Source organism: Hyperolius riggenbachi, chromosome 4 (genome assembly GCF_040937935.1).
Source record: "Hyperolius riggenbachi isolate aHypRig1 chromosome 4, aHypRig1.pri, whole genome shotgun sequence".
NCBI lineage: Eukaryota > Metazoa > Chordata > Amphibia > Anura > Hyperoliidae > Hyperolius > Hyperolius riggenbachi.
The window spans coordinates 193751037-193757616 of record NC_090649.1 but is presented as its reverse complement, the minus strand read 5'-3'; the positions used below and the strand labels follow the sequence as shown (position 1 = coordinate 193757616).

General features: G+C 47.8%; 1 protein-coding gene across 2 annotated transcripts in view; it reads right to left on the bottom strand.

Moving 5' to 3' along the window:
- The window catches only part of LOC137571676 (probable cation-transporting ATPase 13A4), a 293811-nt gene that overhangs the window by 132614 nt on the left and 154617 nt on the right, over positions 1-6580 (bottom strand). The gene's annotated exons all lie outside the window — the stretch shown is intronic.

The following is a 6580-nucleotide window of genomic DNA, read 5'->3' as shown; positions in this document are numbered from 1 at the left end:
ACAGTGCTCCGTGGGATGTTCAAGGCTTTGGAAATCTTTTTGTAGCCTAATTCTGCTTTAAATTTCTCATTAACTTTATCCCTGACCTGTCTGGTGTGTTCTTTGGATTTCATGGTGTTGTTGCTCCCAATATTCTCTTAGACAACCTCTGAGGCCATCACAGAGCAGCTGTATTTGTACTGACATTAGATTACACACAGGTGCACTCTATTTAGTCATTAGCACTCATCAGGCAATGTCTATGGGCAACTGACTGCACTCAGACCAAAGGGGTCTGAATAATTACGCACACCCCACTTTGCAGTTATTTATTTGTAGAAAATGTTTGGCATGATGTATGATTTTCGTTCCACTTCTCACATGTACACCACTATGTATTGGTCTTTCACGTGGAATTCCATAAAATGGATTCATGTTTGCGGCAGTAATATGACAAAATGTGGAAAACTTCAAGGGGGCCTAATACTTTTGCAACCCACTGTAATTAATATATATATATATATATATATATATATATATATATATAGACTTTTTTTGAGAAGTTAGATTAATTATATAACATTATCACAAAAAACATGTTTGAAGTGAACAATGAAATATGGTCCAACATACTTAATTTGCTATATTTGGCTTAATAAGTTCAAAATTTACTTTATTGACTTCAATGGCAAAAATTGAAATTTTTGAAACTCAAAATTGAACTAAAAAATTTGGCACAGAATTTCAATTTCCAATGAATTCATAATTCAGGGATCGCGATCATCCTGTTGCGTTCTCAGAATGTGTCCTGTTGACCCGGTTACTAGTGGTTGGCAAGGGCTCTTCCAAGGCGTGGAGTCTATGTGGCTACAGGTCTTCATCAGAGCACCCTGTAAAGGATGATGGGCCAGGGCCGCTACCCCTAGCGGGCAACGGACTGCTTTGCTACCAGGTCACGACCCTCAGGATTGCCCCACCAGTAACACAAGAGAACAGATGACACTGTGTTTGTGGAGATTGTTGAGATAACCGAGGCACAGAATCAGCAGGCAGAAGCATAGTCAGACAATCCAGAATCAGAGAAGGCAGAGCTCAGGCATAACCAGTGGCGTAGCTACAAACCTCTAGGCCCCGATGCGGAATCTGGATGTGGGGCCCCCCCCGGCAACAACAGCCCCCCTCCCCTGGCAACACCCGACGCACACACATATCCAAATCCCTATAGCCAGCTATAGGTCCCCCCAGTATAGGTAGCCAGGCATAGGTAAGCCAGTATAGTTGCCCCCGGTATAGGTTAGCCAGGTAGGTGCCTCCAGCATAGGTAGCCAGTATAGTTGCCCCCAGTATAGGTTAGATAGGCAGGCGCCACCGGTATAAGTTAGATAAGTTAGACAGGTGCCCCCAGTACAGGTTAGCTAGGTGGGTGCCTCTAATATAGGTAGCCAGAATAGTTGCCCCCAGCATAGGTTAGATAGGTAGGTGCCCCCAGTATAGGTTAGTTAGGTAGGTGCCTCCAATATAGGTAGCCAGTATAGTTGCCACCTGTATAAGCTAGCTAGGTGCCCCCAATACAGGTTAGATAAGTAAGTGCCCCCAGTATAGGTTAGATAGGTAGGTGCCCCCCAGTATAGGTTAGATAGGTAGGTGCCCCCCAGTATAGGTTAGATGAGGTAGGTGCCCCCAGTATAAGGTTAGATGAGGTAGGTGCCCCCCAGTATAGGTAGCTGCCCCCCAATATAGGTTAGATTAGGTAGGTGCCCCCCAGTATAGGTTAGATAGGTAGGTGCCCCCCAGTATAGGTTAGATTAGGTAGGTGCCCCCCAGTATAAGGTTAGATTAGGTAGGTGCCCCCCAGTATAGGTTAGATTAGGTAGCTGCCCCCAGTACACGTTACATTAGGTAGCTGCCCCCCAGGATAGATTAGGTAGCTGCCCCCCCAGGCTAGATTAGGTAGGTAGCTGCCCCCCCAGGAAAGATTAGGTAGGTAACTGCCCCCCCAGGAAAGATTAGGTAGGTAGCTGCCCCCGCTTTGCCCCCACATAATGGAGGGGGGAGCCGGAGGCGCGGGGAGGGCAGCCCGACCTCTCCCTCCCTTCCTCTCCCCGGGCCCCCCTCTCTCAGATGCAGAGTGAACGCGCACGGAGGCGCTGTAGGCAGAACTCACCTCCGTCCCTGGTTCCAATCGCCGCTGGTCTCCTCCCGCTCTGCATAGATACTGTTACACACGCAGCTTCCTGTTTAGCCGGAAGCAGCGTGTGTAACAGCATCTATGCAGAGAGGAGATCAGCGGCGAGTGGAACCAGGGAGGTGAGTTCTGCCTACAGCGCTTCCGTGCGCGCTCACTCTGCATCTGAAGGAGTGGGGCCCGGGGAGAAGAAGGGAGGGTGAGGTCGGGCTGCCCTCCCCGCGGCTGCGGCTCCCCCCTCCATTACAGCGCCCCCTCCCAATAGCGAGTACGGGCCGCACGGCCCTTCAAGGCAACCGTTGCGACCCCGGTCCCTACGCCACTGGGCATAACGGTACACAGGCTAGAAGTTGAGGCATGTGGAGTTCAGGCAACACAGTTAACCACTTAACGACCTCCCACTGCACATGGGCGGCCGGAAAGTGGATCCCGCAAGGACCGCCGCATGTACGAGAGGCGGCGGTCCTTGTACGGGCATGGGCGGAGCGATCGCGTCATTCGTGACGCGATCCTCCACCGGGGACTGGCTCCGCCCCCCTCGCGCTGTAACCCGCCGCCCGTTCGGAAGCGCCGACGGGTTACTAGCACAGGGATCGCCCCATACAAAGTGTATAATACACTTTGTAATGTATACAAAGTGTGTTATACAGGCTGCCTCCTGCCCTGGTGGTCCCAGTGTCCGAGGGACCACCAGGGCAGGCTGCAGCCACCCGAGTCTGCACCCAAGCACACTGATTTCCCCCCCCCCTGCCCCCTGATCGCCCACAGCACCCCTCAGACCCCCCCGCCCACCCCCCAGACCCCTGTTTGCACCCAATCACCCCCCTAATCACCCATCAATCACTCCCTGTCACTATCTGTAAACGCTATTTTTTTTATTAGGTCCCTAACTGCACCCTGGGGACTCCTGATCTCCCCCCCACCACTTAGATTCTCCCCAGACCCCCCCCCCCTGTGTACTGTATGCATCTATCCCCCCTGATCACCTGTCAATCACCTGTCAATCACCTGTCAATCACCCATCAATCACCCATCAATCACCCCCTGTCACTGCCACCCATCAATCAGCCCCTAACCTGCCCCTTGCGGGCAATCTGATCACCCACCCACACCAATAGATCGCCCACAGATCCGATGTCAGATCACCTCCCAAGTGCAGTGTTTACATCTGTTCTCTACCCTAAACACCCACTAATTACCCATCAATCACCCATCAATCACCCCCTATCACCACCTGTCACTGTTACCAATCAGATCAGACCCTAATCTGCCCCTTGCGGGCACCCAATCACCCGCCTACATGCTCAGATTGCTCTCAGACCCCCCCTTATCAATTCGCCAGTGCAATATTTACATCTGTTCTTCCCTGTAATAACCCACTGATCACCTGTCAATCACCTGTCAATCACCCATCAATCACCCCCTGTCACTGCCACCCATCAATCACCCCCTGTCACTGCCACCCATCAATCAGCCTCTAACCTGCCCCTTGCGGGCAATCTGATCACCCACCCACTCCAATAGATCGCTCGCAGATCCGACGTCAGATCACCTCCCAAGTGCATTGTTTACATCTGTTCTCTACCCTAAACACCCACTAATTACCCATCAATCACCCCCTGTCACTGCTACCCATCAGATTAGACCCCTATCTGCCCCTAGGGTACTCAATCACCCGCCCACACCCTCAGAACGCCCTCAGACCCCAGCCCTGATCACCTCGCCAGTGCATTGCTTGCATCTATTTCCCCCTCTAATCACACCTTGAGACACCCATCAATCACCTCCTGTCACCCCCTAGCACACCTACCCATCAGATCAGGCCCCAATTTGCCCCGTGTGGGCTCCTGATCACTTGGCAAAACCCCCAGATCCCCCTCAGACCCCCTTCCGAACACCTCCCCAGTGCATTGATTGCATCTATTTTCCACTCTAAACCACCCCCTGAGACACCCATCAATCACCTCCTGTCACACCCCCCCCCCCCCCCAGCACTCCTATCCATCAGATCAGGCCCAATACAACCTGTCATCTACTTCTCCTGAGTACGGCGATACCACATGTGTGGCACTTTTTTGCACCCTAACTGCGCTAAGGGGCCCAAAGTCCAATGAGTACCTTTAGGATTTCACAGGTCATTTTTGTTTCAAGACTACTCCTGACGGTTTAGGGCCCCTAAAATGCCAGGGCAGTATAGGAACCCCACAAATGACCCCATTCTAGAAAGAAGACACCCAAAGGTATTCCGATAGGAGTATGGTGAGTTCATAGGAGATTAAATCGAAATTAAAATCAATTTCCGCTAACTTGTGACTTGTGGCATTTTAGGGGCCCTAAACCGTCAGGAGTAGTCTTGAAACAAAAATGACCTGTGAAATTCTAAAGGTACTCATTGGACTTTGGGCCCCTTAGCGCAGTTAGGGTGCAAAAAAGTGCCACACATGTGGTATCCCCGTACTCAGGAGAAGTAGTATAATGTGTTTTGTGGTGTATTTTTACACATACCCATGCTGAGTGGGAGAAATATCTCTGTAAATGGACAATTGTGTGTAAAAAAAAAAATCAAAAATTGTCATTTACAGAGATATTTCTCCCACCCAGCATGGGTATGTGTAAAAATACACCCCAAAACACATTATACTACTTCTCCTGAGTACGGCAATACCACATGTGTGGCACTGTTTTGCAGCTTAACTGCGCTAAGGGGCCCAAAGTCCAATAAGCACCTTTAGGCTTTACAGGGGTGCTTACAATTAGGCACCCCCCAAAATGCAAGGACAGTAAACACACCCCACAAATTACCCCATTTTGGAGAGTAGACACTTCAAGGTATTCAGAGAGGAGCATAGTGAGTCCGTGGCAGATTTCATTTTTTTTTTTGTCGCAAGTTAGCAGAAATGGAAACTTTTTTTTTCTTTTTTGTCACAAAGTGTCATTTTCAGCTAACTTGTGAAAAAAAAATAATATCTTCTATGAACTCACTATGCCTCTCAGTGAATACTTTGGGATGTCTTCTTTCCAAAATGGGGTCATTTGGGGGTATTTATACTATCCTGGAATTCTAGCCCCTTATGAATTATGACAGGTGGGTCAGAAAAGTCATAGATGCTACAAAATGGGAAAATTCACTTTTTGCACCATAGTTTGTAAACGCTGTAACTTTTACCCAAACCAATAAATATAGGCTGAATGGGTTTTTTTTAATCAAAAACATGTTTGTCCACATTTTTCGTGCTGCATGTATACAGAAATTTTACTTTATTTGAAAAATGTCAGCACAGAAAGTTAAAAAAAAAATCATTTTTTTGACAAAATTCATGTCTTTTCTGATGAATATAATAAAAAGTAAAAATCGCAGCTGCAATCAAATAGCACCAGAAGAAAGCTTTATTAGTGACAAGAAAAGGAGCCAAAATTCATTTAGGTGGTAGGTTGTATGAGCGAGCAATAAACCGTGAAAGCTGCAGTGGTCTGAATGGAAAAAAAGGGTCTGGTCCTTAAGGGGGGTAAAGCCCACGGTCCTCAAGTGGTTAAACAAGCAACAGGTCAGGGCAGACGGAAATTAAGTGTAGTCAGGAACAAGCTGGGGTCAATAACTGGATACAAACATAGATAAGTGGGCACTGGGCAGAGCAACAAGTACCACTGCTACCAAGCTGCACAGACAACACAACACGCCAGCTGGGTATGCGTGCACATGCCAGTGCTGGGCCGAAATTACGCATTAGCGTAATTACGCATCGTAATTCACTACAAATGCACCGTAAGCATTACGTGTAAGGTTACGGTATTACACGTAATTAATTACGCGTAGACCGTAGGTTGCGTTATTACGCGTAACAAATTACGCGTAAGACAGTAAACTCCTATTGAAATTACACAGTCTGCCGTAATCGCGTAATATTACGCTCCCGTATAATATAAAAAAGCCGCCGACTTTAAGGGTTAATACCAAAGCCCCCTTAAGTGCTAAGGGCCTCAAATTTGGAGAATATATTAAGGAGATCAGAAGGAATAAGAGGAAATTTTTTTTTTTCAAAAAGACCTTATAGTTTTTGAGAAAATCGATGTTAAAGTTTCAAAGGAAAAATATATACATTTAAAAACCCGCCGACTTTAACGGTTAATAGCAAAGCCTGCTTAAAATTTAGGAACACCAAATTCCCAGGGTATATTAAGGGGATCAGTGGGAATAAGAGGAAAAAAAAATTTTTCAAAAAGACCTTATAGTTTTTTAGAAAATCGATTTTTAAGTTTCAAGGTCAAAAATGTCTTTTAAATGCGGAAAATGTCAGGTTTTTTTGCACAGGTCCCCCCTCCCAGACCTCTTTAACCCCTTGTCCCCCATGCAGGCTGGGATAGCCAGAATGCGGAGCACCGGCCGCGTGGGGCTCCGCACCCTGACTATACCAGCCC